General features: G+C 36.0%; 1 protein-coding gene across 8 annotated transcripts in view; it reads right to left on the bottom strand.

Annotated features, from left to right (window-relative positions):
• LOC144979980 (ras-specific guanine nucleotide-releasing factor RalGPS2-like) overlaps positions 1 to 16,900 on the bottom strand; it is a 143,555-nt gene that overhangs the window by 106,210 nt on the left and 20,445 nt on the right. Inside the window, exon 1 of one of the 8 annotated variants that reach the window (XM_078927375.1) lies at positions 11,596 to 11,767. The exons of 2 other annotated variants lie outside the window; for them this stretch is intronic. The gene's annotated coding sequence lies outside the window, so the exon portion shown is untranslated. 5 more of the 8 variants (XM_078927374.1, XM_078927376.1, XM_078927372.1 and 2 more) reach the window with 5 other exon arrangements.

Raw genomic sequence — 16,900 nt, forward strand, 5'->3', positions numbered from 1 at the left:
AATTTATATTGTAAAGTGCCCAGAGCTTGTGGTTTTTTGGGGTTTTTTGAGCGCTGTATAAATTATTATTATTATTATTATTATTATTATTATTATTATTATTATTATTATTATTATCATTATTATTATTATTATTATTATTATTATTATTAATAATAATAATAATAATAATATAATAATAATAATAATAATAATAATAATAATAATAATAATATGAGTTTTTGAAAACTATTAAATTTTACCATAAAACATGGTGAAGTGCTTTGATCATGACAAATCCCTGAAAGAGCGCTATATAAATGCTTCTATTTATTTCACTATATTGTATCTTCTATTCTCCAAAGCTGTGGCTCAAAATCGTAATATACACAGGGGGGGGGGGGATTTTTTTTTTTTTATAATAATAACAATCTACCCAAATCTGGTCCCTAAAAATATGTATAAATAGCAGGTTTGACCCGATTAAATCAAATAAGCGATTCTGATAAAGAAAGAATTGAGCTTTTATATCGCGCACTATCCACTAAACGTGCTCAAAGCGCTTTACAAGGGGTCCCTGGCCAACAGCAACATTTAACATGTAGGACGGGACATGTTAGGCGATATTACATTTTTTTTCGGACAGAGACAACGCTGTTAACGGCCAGGGTACTCATTTTACACCTGAGGATATGAATAAAGAGCCTTCTCCAAGGACTCAACTTTGCGCCGAGCGAGGCTCGAACCCTGGACCGTTCGATCAGGAAGCCAGTGTCATACCACAAGACAACATAGCCATAAAGGTATAATAAATAGAAATAGAGTTTTGTTTTGTTTGTTGGGTTTTTTGTTTTTTTCATCCAGATGCCAAAAGATTATAAAGGTGAAAAAGGCAGGGAAGAAGAAGAAGAAAGATTAATAGTCTGATTAGATTATTTACATCTTAATCTAATCCACAGGTACGTAGGTTAAACGGTGAGACTTTTCGACTGTAACGTTGATTTATTATCGAGCTATTTCATTCTCACAGTCTGACACGAAAATGTTTTGAAATAATAACAGAAATAAGAATAAGAATAAAATAATCAAGGGAAAATAAAAAGAAGGAATCAGCAAGCCAGTGATGGAATGATTGATCACGCTTACACCACAAATCGAAAGTGACTATGTTCGGATCCCAAGTTGAAACATTGAGACGTAAAAATAAGATTTAAACTTTTTTTAAAGATTAAAGCTACAACTTTCTTTCAAACATTGGCACCGAGATATATGTTTCTTTTCTTTTCTTTAAAAGGGGAGGGGGTTAATTTCATGACTACAAAATCTTGATCTAACTCAAATAATATACGACTTTTGTTCTTATCTATATAAATGTAATTATCACCTTAACTTGATTTAGATTTAGATAAGGTATAGCTTCATTAGGTCAAATACATTATATCCATCTCCGATGTTGAAAAAAAAAATAAAAAGAAAGAAAGAAAGAAAAGAAAAAAAGAAATATGTAATAAGAGTGAATATCTTTAAAACGTCTCCTAAAACACAATAAAAAAATATGAAGAACCTGATCGAATCTGAAAAAGACACAGGTCTGTTCAATGATGGATCTAGAGCTTTAAAACAAACAAACAAACAAACGTGAGCTTTTATATAGAGGAATATCCACTAAACGTGCTCAAAGCGCTAGCCAATAGCAACACTTAACATGTAGAACGAGACATGACGCCTGTTAGGGGATATTGAAAATATTTTTCGGACAAAGGCAACGCTGTTAACGGCCAGGTACTCATTTTACACCTGAGTACGGTGAAAGAATGTAAGTAGTGAGTCTTTTCCAAGGACTCAACTATGCGCCGAGAGAGGCCAGGACCTTCCGATCCGAAAGCGAGTGTCATATACCAAGCCCACAGACATAGCCGCACTGATGGATCTCAGGTACAGATCTATATTATTATAATGCAGTCGTCGCAGACATTTGGACTAATAATTAAAGAGTCATCTTTGCCAATGCAGGAAGCAAAAGCCAAAAGTAGTATTGACCTAAATGAAATAGCGCTATCATTCCATACTATATCTTGGAAGAAAAAACTTTGTGAAAACATAATAGTTGTGAATAATGTTTCGAACCCCTGGAATAAAAATAGAATTTTTCAATATTTCCACTGATGTCATTGGCTTAATTAAAAGTTGAAAAGACGTCTGATTGGCCATCTGAAATAATCTTTAGTCTAGATATTTTTGGATACACGTTTTTTGATGTTAAATCAAATATTTTCTAAAATGATCATCAAAGAAAACTTTGAGTTCATTGGAAAAATACAGCCTTGTACAATATCTTGGTTATGACTTATCTAAGAATCTTACTTTGAGGCGTGGAAAAAGGTATTCTGTAGTGGCTATGGATTTATTAAATTCATTATTTTTACCGCAACTTAACGATCATTCGCAAGCTCGTGGGGTTAAGTGGCGCCCTAAAATTTACATTTACTATAAATCCAAAGCCGTGAAAGAATCTTATCTTATTATTTTGTCAGTTGATCCGTAAGAGTGTGGTTGGTGTGTGTGTGTGTGTGTGTGTGTGTGTGTGTGTGTATGTGTGTGTGTGTGTGTGTGTGGGTCTCTCTCTCTCTCTCTCTCTCTCTCTCTCTCTCTCTCTCTCTCTCTCTCTCTCTCTCTCTCTCTCTCTCTTTCTCTGTATGGGACATTTTAGGACATTTAAAAAAATAATTTTGTTTCTTTCAACAAATGATGAACAAATGACGGAAGCTTTCAACATTCTCCTAATTGACATTTTGGAGTAACACAAGCAAGTGAAAACACGCAAAAAGTGAATGAAATACATGCTAAAAGTAAGTGACGATAAAAAATTTAAAATCCTGTTGAGAACACGTGTATTGAGTAATTAGTACATTTTTGATAGCTTTACAGTCTGTCTTGTTTCGTTCAAGAGACTTGCCAAAAAAAACTCTTACCTACTTCCCCCCCAAAAAAAAGAAAAGAAAAAAAAGAATGGAAATTGAAAATATAAAGATAAAAAAAAGAAGAAGAAAAATAGAAAACTTGAAAACTAGAGAATTTGGCTCCCATACAAATAAATATTGTCTGACAGTGCATGGCACACTACCTCGAGGTTGTTTTTTTTTTGGTATTTATATTGTTTTTATTCTTTTAATCATTTTTACTTTTTTTTGTTTGTTTGTTTTTTTTTTTGTTTTTTTGTTATTTTTTTTTGGGGGGGGGGAGGGGGGGGGGGTATTCTTTATTTAGATTCCTGTCTTTATATATATTTTTAAAATTTGCTTCCCCCTTATAACGAAAAAACTGGATTTTATTGCAAATCCCTCTGTGTGTGTGTGTGTGTGTGTGTGTGTGTGTGTGTGTGTATGTGTGTGTGAGTATGAGAGAGAAAGTATGTGTTATTATTAGTAATGACGGTAAACCAACCAGCTTCCATCTATGTTCTCCAATTTGTCCACAAAGTGATAAAGTCAGCCATTTGGCTAAGTATTAAGACAAAATAATTTCAGGAATGGCCAAGATTAGACAGGTAACATTACAGATGATGACGAGGGATTATCACCCCCCCCCCAACACACACACACACACACACACACACACACACACTTACACCTCAGTTCCTACTAGAAACTGCACGTCTAGACTTTTCAGATAAATAAGAATATTAAATAAAAGGAATATTATAATATGCACAATTATTATCATGCTCAATGCGCTTCATGCCGCAGCGTGGTTCAGCGGCACGGTCGTTGCTTCGTACCGAGTTCGAATAACCACTGCCCTTTGTGGCCTTGAGAAAAATTACCTCCCCTAGCTGTTTTCGGCGCTGTGCTGCGGCTGATGGCTAGTTTATTCCAATCTTTCCTCGAAATAGACCCTAAAAAACAAACTTCTCCTATAGGTTGAATAGGTTGAATACAGTAAATTTTAGTGTTTAATGTTGTGTAGTTTATTAAATATCCCAGCGAGTCTCATGGGACCAAACTCCCTTCTTCATCAGAACAAACTACCGGTTGGTACCTTTTAAAACCAACACCCTCCCAACATGCGCCACTCGATGTCTAGATCCGGATAATCATTTTCACGTCTAAGTCTGATGAATTCAAATGCCTTATTTATACAATAAGGACACAAATCACTTTTTAAATCATTTTATCTAAAAAATTCGATTTTAAATCCGAAACGACGAAATATTTTAAATTAGGGAAAATCCCCCCCCCCCCCCCCCCCACGCCACACTAAAAAAAAAAATAAAATAAAATCTGCTTACCAATGAAATATATAAATATGAAAGATTAATAGAACACGCGCGTGCATCAAAACAGATTCAACACCAAAGACCTGGTATTATAATATAATATATCTGTTCTCTAAGAAATCCTCTTGTCCAGAATTATATATAATTATAACCACCGAAATAATATAATACCCCCCCCCCCCCCCCCCCCCCCAGCCTTCGAGAAAACGAATATCAAACGTCAAGTGTTATCTCCTGTACACCAGACAACGTATGTATCCATCCAAAAACATTTCTCGCTCAACTTACAAACCCGGGTGCAATGACCTCCCCTCTACATCAAATTTCCATCATTTATATTTTTGTAGTGTTCATGTAATCACTCTTACAGGCATGGCTACTTGTACTGAAGTTTTCAGGGATTATAACATAGAAGACAATAATATAATTGCCTTTTAACATCACCCATAATTTACCTTAAAATATGTTGAAATAATGCTTTGCATACTAAGCCCTGGCACCAAAACTCCGTTTTTTAAAAAGAAGTTTTATTGAATTAAAAACATGTATTGAAGCTTTGCGTTTAGGTAAAATCATCTCTCACAGAAATATCCAACGTTCCATCACACAAAATGATGTGTAACCTTAAATATTTTAAGCCTGATTTACATAATGTAGTGAGAACTAATCCTTAAAATGGCTGTCAAAACATAACAGCAAGGAGCTGAGTGACGACAATTTCCTTCAATAATAATAATAATAATAATAATAATAATAATAATAATAATAATAATAATAATAATAATAATAATAATAATAATAATAATAATAATAGATCTTTATTGTCCATAAATATGGCAATTTGTCATTTAGTTACACTTGTTATAACGTTATATGAAAACTATAACATTGAACATCTCTCTCTCTCTCTCTCTCTCTCTCTCTCTCTCTCTCTCTCTCTCTCTCTCTCTCTCTCTCTCTCTCTCTCTCTCTCTCTCTCTCTCTCTTTCACACACACACACACACACACACACACATCTATAGCTGGGAGCCGAAACTTCGTAGCTCTAAGAAATGTTCACAGCAGTAGGCAGGTCTGCTCTGAATCCTCCTGCTAACTATATTATTACGCACGTGCATAGAATGATGCCAGCCATATAACATTCATTATGACCAATCGTCTCTAAACGTTAACACAATAATATGTCAAGGTGAACACTCGAGGCTTAAAAATTGAATTAAAGAAAGGATTCAACTCATAACATTTGAGAAATGTATAATAAATGCTTTCACCGAGGAAATATGGTTTTGTTTCAGTTCAAGAAAAAAAGAATCCTTTATATATGCGGCTATGTGGTCTAGTGGTATGACACTCGCTTTCGGATGGATCGGAAGGTCCAGGGTTCGAGCCTCGCTCGGCGCATGGTTGGAGTCCTTGGAAAAAGGCTTTTTACTCACATTCTCTCACCGTACTCAGGTATAAAATGAGTACCTGGCCGTCAACAGCGTTGTTATAATATTATCGCATAATAGGCGGCATGTCTCGTTCCACATGTTACGTATTATTGTTGGTCAGGGACCCTTTGTAAAGCGCTGGGAGCACGCTTAGTGGATATTGCGCTATATAAAAGCTCAAGTTTGTTTGCTTTTGATTATAACCCACTGACTTAAACGGGAAAAAGTAGGGATGAAAATCAATTCAGAAAAGTGAGAAGTGCAAGCACTTATGTTGTTAATATAAAAAGAAATGAAGTGAGTAGGAAAGTACCAGAGGACAATGAAGAATAAAAAATGTCGCGGCGGCGGTATGGGGCTCGAACCTGGCCGGGGAGAGCGTGGCTCTACTGTTTGAGCTATCCTTTTTTATTCTCTATTGTCTTCTGGAACTTTCCTCCTCACTTCATTACTTGTTATTTAGTAGGAAAGAACCAGATGCATAGAGACTATTCCCATATTCCCCAAAAGTATGCATAAATTAAACATGGATATGGGGAGATGTGCGGCTTCTCTCTCCCTCTCTCTCTCTCTCTCTCTCTCTCTCTCTCTCTCACACACACACACACACACATACACACACACTTTTGGACCGGAAGGTCCAGGGTTCGAGTCCCGCTCTGCGCTGCGCATTGTTGTTAGTAGTTAGTCCTTGAAAAAGACTCTTTACTCCCATTCTCTCATCATACTCGTGTGTGTAGAATGAGTGCCAGGTCGTTAACAGCGTTTTCTCTGTCAGAAGAAAAATGTGTAATACAGACATATCGCTTTACAGACGTCATGCCTCATTTTACATGTAATGTAAAGTGTTGTTGTTGGCTAGGGATCCCTTGCAGAGCATTTTGAGCGCGTTTGGGTGGAAATGCGCTATATAAATGCCTATTATAGACGACTGGGAATGCCACTTTAAGCCGACGTGGTAACAATTTGAGAATGCGGGCCACGTGACCAGAGCGGGAAAAAAAGATTAACTCACTCAATCCTCTAGAGATTTTTGCTAGTTTTCAAAACTGGAGAAAAATGCATTAAAAATGAGCATGTGCATTGATACAGTTTTACTCAACTATCATTAGCGTGGAAAAACTTATTTAAAAAATTAGCTTTGATACTAGATACACCTATGATTTGTCTCCGAAAAAAAAATATAATAAATACGTATGGGGTAAAAGTAACCCTGGGTATACTACGGATATAGCCGGTGTTAGGGTTGGGTGAGTTAACTTCAAATCGTTACTGCTGTAAACAATTAAAGAAAAGCTGTCAGCGAACCAAAAAAAAAAAAATTATAATAATAGTAATATGTTTGTGGGCGGGGGGGGGGGGGGGGGGGGGGAGAGGAGGAAAGAAATTCCCGAAAGCATTTATTTCAACCATAACCAAAACACATGTTTTGGCAAAGAGTCAATAGCTCGTCATCTGGTAGAATCATTACTACACTGGCGTTATCATCGTATCATCGGCATCGACATCACCTTAACGGCATGCGTAGCGTGTCCAGTATCATATGTACGCTTAACGTCATCAACATCATCATCATCATCATTATCAGCATCACCAACACCACCATCTCAATATCACTACTACCAACACCAACATTAATCAATTCCACCGCCATCATCAGCACCATTATCAATATTAACATCATCATCACCACCACCATCATCACCATCGTCAATACCAATACAACAACCATCATCATCATCATCATTATCATCAACATCATCATCAACACTACCATCATCGCCATCGTCGTTATCATTAATATATTCCGTCAAAGTCAAAATTGTAAATACCATTGGGGTTGCCAAAACTACGTAACAATAGTAATATGTGGTCACCGCAAAGATATATCGTCAAACAGGCCTCCTGTCGCGTCCAACGCTCAGACGTGCCTAACTATTACGAATAATTCGTAGAATTACGATATCTCGACTCCAATTGCACCTCTAAGTAATGTAATGTAATGCAACGTAATGTAATGGGAAAGCCACATAGCGCCTTTGTCCATTTACAATGCTCAATAAATAGCGCTTCACAATGACAATAACAAATAATAAGCAAACAAATTAAAAACATATAAACATACACATACACACACAGACACATTCACATACACACACACACACATATATACCACACATCTATATAATATATAAGTATACATACAAATGTATACATAATATGCATGCACATATCATAAGTCATTAAAATGTATTGAAAATGAAAGTTGATGCCAGCATTCATAGGATTTTGACGTGTTATTTAATCCTTGTGAGGGTAAATTCTTGATTTATTAACATTTTATTAACAGTAAATTTATTAACATTAACTTTAAAATTTTCATCTCCTTAATATTACGAATTTTTTAAATTTTCAAGTAGGCAGGGTCTGCAATATCTTAAGTACTGCTATTGGCTTGGTACCCTTGTAAAGCGTTTTTTTTTTGTAGATGTTACCCTATATAAATGCTCATCTTTTTTGTGGATTTCTAAAAAAGTTCTTGCAACAACAACAAAAAGTAGGTTTTACAGGCGGAACAGTAATATGTCTCTGAATGATCACTATCGTGGAAATAATCATTTCATTCAATTTAATTTTTGTTTTAAAAGATAAGAAAAACAACATAAAAAGACCATGAGCATCTGTTTCCTAAATTTTCCTTTCAAAACGGGGCAGAAGGATCAGCCTGCATGATGCTCTCTCGTTCATTGGAATCATCAAAGCAGATGGATTTCGAAATATCTGTGTATGTGTGTCTGTGTCTGTGTGTGTGTGGGGGGGGGGTCTTGTTGGCTTGGTTCGAGTGTCTCTCTCTCTCTCTCTCTCTCTCTCTCTCTCTCTCTCTCTCTCTCTCTCTCTCTCTCTCTCTCTCTCTCTCTCTCTCTCTCTCTCTCTCTTCAATCACACATACAAACATATCATATAATACTAACACACACACACACACACACACACACACACACACCCACATCCACAAACGTTACACGCACATATTACCATGACCTATACAACTCTACCATCATAATCAAGTTAGTTTTAAGTTTACCTGAGTTCACTCACCCACCCATCCATTCATCTCTCAACCCTCCCAGTCGTTTCTTACCTGGTACCAGAGCTATCTTGCCCCGACTGAAAAAAAAAAACGCAATTTTCTTTCAGGATTTGCCAGAAAACTGTTTATTTAAAATATTATTGGTGAATTAAAGTGACTCTATCTCAACTCATCAAAATAAAAATATCGAACAAAGAAGTCTCAGGATTTAAAATTGTTGACAGGCTGCGGGGTCATAATGTCATCAAAACCATCAATCTTTGAGTAGAGAAATGAAGAAAAAGAAAATTCTAACCAAACTGGAAAAAAAATAAAAATAAAAAAAACAAAGTGTTTTGTCAGTATTCGGCAATGTAATCACTTAGAAGAACGGAAACCCAAACTCTCTAAGTCAATTACTAATGGTCGGAAACCAGGCGCGAGAGCACCGGGAGAACAACAAATCAAATCGCAGGCGCCATCGCTAAAAAGGTCGTAGGAAGAATTTGTAGTCTTGGAGAAGGAGGAATCGGAATGACTGACATTCTGAGAACATATTAAAAAAACAAAAAAAAATAAAAATACAAAAAAAATACAAAAAAATGCGAAGGGGCCTTAATGACTGACTTAAGTAAGGAGAGTAAATCTTATTGAGTCTTTGTGATGGATGTTAGCGTCTAATAAAATTATGGGGGGGGGGGGGGGTGTTAACAATTAATTGCTTTCTTCCATCCTCTGAATAGAAAGAAAAAAAAGAAAAAAAAAGGAGAGGGGGGGGGGGGCACTGTCAGTCGCTGAGTACTTTTCGTTAGGTAAAAAAAACAGTAACTACGAATGGATGACTGGATGGATGGATTGATGGATGGATGGACGGGTGGGTGGATGGATTGATTATTATCAAATATTATAATAAGAAAGAATGGATAGGAGGAGATGAGATAGATACAGCAGCGATCTTTCGTGATCCACAAACGGATGATCGGCATGCATTGTTACAAAATACACAGTACGGTGTTATTATGATTACCAGATGAATGGAGTAGATTGACAATAAAGAGGAGTACTGGAATAACAGAAAAGCTAATATTAATATATAAGTAAGTGGGGGAAACTGGTTATTTTTGTGTTTTAACGTATGACACAAGAGTCTAAAAATAGTACTGTGTCGGGGTAAATAACCGATGCCTAATTTTAAAAAAGAAGGATTTTATAGTTAGATTAACACGAAATATGAAATTTCGGTTCTTTCAGTTTTAGGAAGTGTATATATTATCCTCAGTAAAATATAAAGTCTCGTATCATTTTTTGACATTGAATTCAATTTGTTACCATCTAAACCGCCCCGATATAAAACTGTATTGAGGCGATGTGTCTCGTATATAATTTTTTTTTAATGTTAAGAACGTTTTGACAAATACTGAACCAACGAATATTTTTTTTAATATGGTGTGGTGCTATTTTATCATCAGGTTCCTGCATGGTGCATACATTTTTAAAACGAAACAACAACACCAACAACAACAAAAGAGGATCCAAATATTAATAGTTGTGAGATGATGATGATGATGATGATGATGATGATGATGATGATGATGATGATGATGATGATGATGATGATGATGATGATGATGATGATAACGATTACGAAACGTTATATAATGTTAAGAAAAAAAGAAAGAAAGAAAGAAAAAGATAGAAAGAAAGAAATTTAAAAAGAAAGAAAGAAATTTAGAAAGAAATTTTGAAAGAAATTTAGAAAGAAAGAAAGAAAGAAAGAAAGAAAGAAAGAAAGAAAGAAAGAAAGAAAGAAAGAAAGAAAGAAAGAAAGAAAGAAAGAAAGAAAGAAAGAAAGGAAGAAAGAAAAAGAAAAAAAGAAAAATAAAGAAAACAAACAAACGCAGCCTAAAAAAAACAGACAAAAGTCACACTATTGTTTGCCGACACTTTTCAGCGCCTCCTAATGCAAACTATTGATTTTGGAAATATCGATCCATCTGGAAAGTTAACATGGGAGCAGCCGTGGATAACAACAGCATAATTTAATGGATGAGCAATGTATCACATTGAGCGCTTTATATCCAATTTATTAGGGAGAAATAAAAAAGAAAATCAATACAATCATAAATATAGGCTGCACAGCTAGACGAGTCAGCAAAATTACGGGAATTTCTATTAAATAACATGCGTTTCTATTATTAAATAATATGCATTATCGTACACGACACCATAATAAATAATATATCACACGAGTTAATGCTCCGAATAAACGTCCGAATAACATATCGAAATTCTGAAAATAAAGATCAGAGCATTTGGGGAAATCCATTTGAAAATAGAACAGAAACAGATACTTTTATATATAACATTATCCACCGTCGACAAAATACCAGAAAAAGCACTCCAATGTGTAGTAATAACTTAAAATCACAATTTGTTGCGGCGTGAATCTCATACTCATACTATTTATTTTATTATCACAACTGATCAAACAAACATTGTATAATTTAGAGGGAATAATAGTAGATAGTAGCATTACTGGCCAAATGGCGAAATGATCAAAATAAAATTATGTTTGGGGGTGGACGCAAACGGTGATCCAATACATTAAGTTATTGATGTCATCTCTGCATCTATCTACCTATCTTTCTATTTATCTATCTATCTATCTATCTATTCATCCCCAATCTACCAACTCCTCCGTCCATCAATCTATCCATCCGTCGATCCATCCTGCCGAAAGAACTTATTTATCCAAACAACTTCGAACAACTAGGTACTATTACTACTACTACTATTACTACTACAACTACGCCTAAGAAGAATACTGCTCACACACGTATGTACGCGTACGATCGTACGTACGCACTCCCTCCCTGCTAAGGCTATCTATCTCTGTTCCAGTTTAAAAGATTCGAATTTCCAGTTCCAGCGAGAGGAGGCAGACAGGCAGCAGGGTTAGACTTTCAATATCTCCACCACCACCATCATCACCGTCGATTGAACTGGCTAACCAATTCATAGGCACCCTACCCTTTACGTGCTTTCTTCCACACCCACCACCACCACCACCATCCGGCGATGCAAGCACCAGTTATATAAAGTAGCAGCAGCTAGCTATAAGCTTCTACATACCAAATTAAAAAAAAAAATAATAAAATTAAAAAAAATTTTAAAAAATCTATGCTATACTGGAACTGTTGGCAGTGAGTGCTCTCGCCATTCAAACAAACCCAACCATAAACCGATTTCTGCCCCATAATACAAATACAATCCAATGATTCGCCATTACTCGGGGGGGGGGGGGGGGGGGGGGGTTTAGAATCAGGTAAAACCAAGAGAGAGAGAGAGAGAGAGAGAGAGAGAGAGAGAGAGAGAGAGAGAGAGAGAGAGAGAGAGAGAGAGAGAGAGAGAGAAAGGAGGTGTGGGGATGGGGGAAGATAGGTGAGACGGGTTAAAAGGAAAAGAAAAAAAAAAAAGAGAAATGGATGCGAGTGTTTACTCTGTTACAGGTATAACATAGGTGAGCAGTTAAAAAAAGGCGAAGGTAAAAATTCTGGTATCGGAAAGGGGGCATACGTTAAATCTAAAGCCCGAGGCTAGCACTACATACGAATTTGTTTGGGTTTTTTTTTTCCAAAATGGATAGAGGTCTCAAATTTCTTGATTTACAACACTGCTAGCTCCACTGTATTTTTTTTTTTTCTGAAAACGTCTCAGTTTTTGTTGGGTTTTTTTTTGGTTTTTTTGTTGTTGTTTTTTTTTTAATGGCTTAGTCGGGTGAGTATGTTGAAAACACTGGCGATGATGTTTGTATATTATGTAGATTTGTTAGCAAAATTTCGTCATCATTATCACTATCATCGTAACATTATCATCATCATCATGTGTTTGTTGGTGTGCATGTGAGTGTGAAGGAAACTGTATGTGTACTTTTACGATAATAATGGCGTTTTTTACACTGGCGGTTTCAATAATTCGATTAAAAAAAAAAAAAAAAAAAAAGATGACGTATCAAAATCAAATGGAGAAAGAGATCATAGGGAGAGAGGTCATATAGGAAGGTATATATATATATATATATATATATATATATATATATATATATATATATATATATATATATATATATATATATATATATATATATATATACGCTATATCCGGTTGGCGAATGTTATATTAGTGCATAGCATCAATATCATCAACCAGGAGGATCTTAGCCACTAACAAACTGTGCAAGAAATAACACTCTCCTGTCTGTCGTTGACACAAAGGCAGGGGGACTCCAGACATAAAATAAACAGTAGTCATAATCATAAGCCAATGGAGCCGGAGTTTATCCCGGTTTCTATAGCATGAAACGGACAATAGCAATTAATTGCCACCTTTAGATGGGAGACGTCAGTCTATAGCAAAGTACTTTCCGCAAGGTCTAACGGGGAGGGGGGAATCAGAAAACAATCTCAACTCCACCCGGGATCGATCTCGTTGGCGCTGTACCAACTGAGCTATCGGAACTCCCACTCTGTCAATTCCACTTTTTTTTCTTTTTTTTTTTCCAATTTGCGACCCTGACTGAGGCAGTTTTCAGTTTTTTGTTTTTGATTTTTGCTGGGGTTTTTTTCTTTTTTTTTTCTTTTATATTTGTTTGTTTGTTGTTTTTTTGGGTTTTTTTTTTTTTGTTTCTCTGTTTTTAAACTTTACTCTCGAGATCGTGATGAGTTTTCAGTTCAATGAAATATGAATCGCAGGTTTGAGAGTCTTTGATGAGGTCATTTTAACCAATCGATATTTGAAGGGCGAGTTTTCTGGTCAAAATTCTTTTTAAAATGTGTTGTTTTTTGTTGTGTGTGAGTGTGTGTTTATGAGTGAGCGTGTGTGTTTTGTTTTGTTTTTCAGAGTACGGCAGTATGGTGCATGTAGTGGCATTTATCCATTGGAATGAGATCACAATAGATATCAATATCATGCATGTACTCACTGGAGGAGAACGGCAGTCAACTTGGGGGCATATTATTATATTATATTATATTAGATCCATATTCACGTGCGCAACCGCTAAGCGACGGACCGAAACGACACCCCATTCTCTCAGTGAGAATCGAACAACGAAACAAGGGTTGTATTACCTTTTATGATTCTTAATGTATCCATTCCATAACTCTGAATAAGGGACTGAGCCCGAAACGTTTATTGCTTCGGAATGACCAATTGACAAATTATTATTAATAAGGCGTCGCAGTCCTAATGGCGCTTGCCGTGAACTGTTTTTGTTCAAGTGGATCTAACGATTTCTATAGAGATGGTTCTCCATTTCTCTCTGTCCTGTGCCAGTAGTTTTAGTTGAGAGAGGTCTTTGTTGGTATGGAGGTGTCTTGGAAGAGATGGTTCTTGATTTTGCTGGGTGATGGCTGTTTGGTCGTGTATGATTGACAAATAATTTAGCACTATAGTGCCAATGTGACTAGAAAAATGGTTCTTAATAGTGCCAAAAATATCTGGTCCCTTTTTGAGGGGCAAGGAATCAAATTATAAAGTTAGCTGTGGAGGCAACGAAACAAATTTACTTTTATATATATATATATATATATATATATATATATATATATATATATATATATATATATATATATATATATATATATTATATATATATATATATATATATATAAATAATTAATGAATTCAGGGAAATGCGGGACATTTTTGCCTTAAGCGGAACGGCGGGACACAGCCTCAAAATGCGGGACACCTGGCAGCGCTGGCTTCCTCCCCGTGTTTATATTTCATTGTTCTATCCGTTATATTAGTTATCCTTGTTTATTGCTTTAGTTGTAAACACACGTCATTTATTAAGGCATCATCTCTGAAACAGAAGAGCTTGGAGTAAGGGGGAAAAATAATTATTCTGTTCCGTTATAATGTGTCAATGGGGGCGAGCTATTTTCAGGTTTTCGTCCAATCGAGCATGGGTGAAAGTTACTCAATGATATTAATCCTGCAAAGGCAGGTGCTCAGAAAAAAAAATCCTGCAACTACCAATAAGAGGAAAAAACAGAAGTGCGGTTAATTATATAAATGCCGGTTTTTTTCATTTTCGAATTCCGGCCAGACAAAAAAAAAAACGGCGAGACCTCTTTCAAAAATAAAAATCCGGCCATGCCGGATTTTTCCGGCGAACTTTCACCCATGCAATCGAGTCATCGATCACATAATTTGTTGCTGTACAATGATTAGATATTTCTTAATACGTAAGCACTCTGCTGTGCTTATGAAAATTGTAAGCATACCGGAAGGTCTAGCTGAAGAAAAAAAATGACCAATTGCGATGTTGGATATTTTGAAAACTGTGGTCACTTTTGATTGTGAAGGTCATTTTGAGCACATTTTGCAAAGTCGTGGCCAATGACCCAAGCACGTGAAAAAGTAATCTACATCGCTCCCATTATTTCTACCTTTGAACAATGCAGCGCCTAAACAGCCTACAGTGCCTTGCCCATAGCATTTGTTATCAATTGACATACAGTATTATCACACTTTTATACATCCATGTACTCACTGAAGGAAAACGACAGCTCGCTCATGGGCACATTATTATATTCACGCACACAACCGCGAATCGTGGGATCGAAACAACAGTTAATTTCTATCATCAGCAACAGTGAAATGTATTTCAGAATTGAATATACTATAAATGCAAATAACATGTATAATTATAATATGGTGAAAACGTCATTGAGAGCCAACCGGCTCATGGAAACAGTTAACAGTTTCTGCTGTCTTTAAAAAATGGCGGTAATTATAATTATTGTGACCCACCGCCTCAACTCGGTATAAAGTCGGGAAGAACCAGATGCCAACACGTAAACTTCCAAGTTAAAATGGTTGATAGAAGTATGAAATTTTATCTTCTATTTTCCACTTGAAGAACCAAGTTTATTCTCCTCAATAATAACATATTTAACTTGATCAAAGAATCATATTTTGAAGGAAGAGAAAAAACAACAACAAACAAACAAACAAAAAAAGCTCAAATTCTGTTTTCAGCATCTAAATAAATCATCCCGACATTAGACGCTTTTGAGAAAATAGGTCACAACTGATGATTGTCCATTGGATAGGTGCTCTCCGCAGACCTGACAAGACCCAGCTACCCGTTCACTGCTGCTGGGACAACAGTGGAGTCAGAGAAAAAACTATCGACTAAACTTCTCCTGGGATCGATACCAGTTCCTTCGATTTTGAGACAAGCGCTCTACCCCACCCCCTAATCAAATAATATAGCGAACCAACATTATTTTTTACTATTTTGACAGTACAGCAGAAGACTGAGACAAGAGAGAGACATCGGTCACCATACCATGCACGGGACAGGCATGTGATATGCAAATGACGATGCAGGGGATTGTATTACCTTTTTGTTTTGTTTTGCATGTTCTTTGTTTTGTTTTGTTTTTTTTTAAATATTGGCTGAACAAGAAATTGGCCCGAATCAGGTAGCTGAGTTTTTGTTGTTGTTTTTGTTGGTCTGTTTGTTTGTTTTTCATTTGTCCGTCTGTTCATTGCTTTATCGATCATTATGTACGATGGAAAACAAAATTGCGCGTGGAGAAATAATATTATATATTCGACAACCGCATGATGGTAATCTGGCTCAACAACACACTCAGATTTATAGAACTAATGAAGTTGACGTCACTCACCACTTTATTGTTGCTGTCAGACGGCCAATTGGCTGATTTGTTCGCGACAAAGTCCTTCTAACAAACTGATTATAAACGTTGACGGTTACAGATAATCTTTATTTGTTAATGCGATTGATCTGGCGGGCAGAACGGATGATACTGGTATTTACAGAGCATGTATACCAAAAGGCGATGAGCAAAACACTACACATACACATGACATGGGATTAATTACTGATTGTTTTTACTACGCTACGAAGTATTTGCTTTTTTTTTTTTAACCATTTGGAGTGTATTTACCACTTTAAAATCAGCTCTAACTCTAAGGGGCATGACGACATTCATGCAACTCACGTGTTCCTACGCAAATTATGTTCACGTGTGCTAAATTACAAGAAAGAAAGATGGAGTGCAGGAGAACGAGAGGGGGGGGGGGAGAGAGAGATAGAGAAAGAG

The sequence above is a fragment of the Berghia stephanieae genome, chromosome 9 (genome assembly GCF_034508935.2).
Source record: "Berghia stephanieae isolate SIO BIC M18660-M18661 chromosome 9, UCSD_Bste_1.3, whole genome shotgun sequence".
NCBI lineage: Eukaryota > Metazoa > Mollusca > Gastropoda > Nudibranchia > Aeolidiidae > Berghia > Berghia stephanieae.